Genomic DNA, 723 nt, shown 5'->3' on the forward strand with positions numbered 1-723 from the left:
AGTTGAAACGTTCTGGTAATCCTCAGAGTAGGAACATACCAATCTCATTACTCTAATAATTCACCAACCAAAAATACCTGAATTTCATGGAATGCTCCTTTAAAATGTACCTGTGCAGCTCACAGCAGAAGTGAAGCAAAGTCTTCAGAAAGCCTGAAAATGAATTATAAAGAGTCTTGACTGTATATTAAGATGGAGAGAAAGTGGTCTAGATAAATGTTTTGTGATGTATTAAAATGCACATTATACATGTTTCGCTGATAGTAGTCAAAATTTTTCTTCTTGATCTCTAATTAAAACAATACTCTTAGAATATTTACACTGCAATGGCACTGGATGAAAATCGCCCTGGCTTTGGCCATAGCCATGGATGAGATTCAGCGCCTAGAGCCACCAGGAGCCTCAGCTCATCTCCCATAGCCTGTGAAGAAAGGTGAGACCCAGGCCCCAATAGGCGCAAAACAGGAAACTACAAGCAAGAGCAAAAAGAAAACCAAAGAGTCTTCCAGCCACCACATGGGGGCTGGAAGGCCCCGGGACAAGTAGCGTCCCATGCCTGGATCGCACACGGCCACTACCATGCGTGTGTCCGGAGCCGGTATCAGGCTTGCCAGAGCGCCGTGGACTACCCACGGAGCTCTGTGTAGTGGGTCCGACTGCTTCACTGCTCGCCTGCGGGCTTGAGCTGGGGGCAGGACCGGGAAGGGGTGGAGCTTGAACCTG

General features: G+C 47.3%; 1 non-coding gene across 1 annotated transcript; it reads left to right on the plus strand.

Moving 5' to 3' along the window:
* Nucleotides 1-331: 331 nt before the first annotated feature.
* LOC121150976 lies at nt 332-456 on the plus strand. The gene has a single exon (XR_005883077.1). It is a non-coding gene; the product is annotated as a small nucleolar RNA ACA64 (small nucleolar RNA).
* The last annotated feature ends 267 nt before the right edge of the window (nt 457-723 follow it).

This window comes from Ochotona curzoniae, unplaced genomic scaffold (assembly GCF_017591425.1).
Source record: "Ochotona curzoniae isolate NIBS_2020 unplaced genomic scaffold, NIBS_Ocur_1.0 contig_2210, whole genome shotgun sequence".
Taxonomy (NCBI): Eukaryota; Metazoa; Chordata; class Mammalia; order Lagomorpha; family Ochotonidae; genus Ochotona; species Ochotona curzoniae.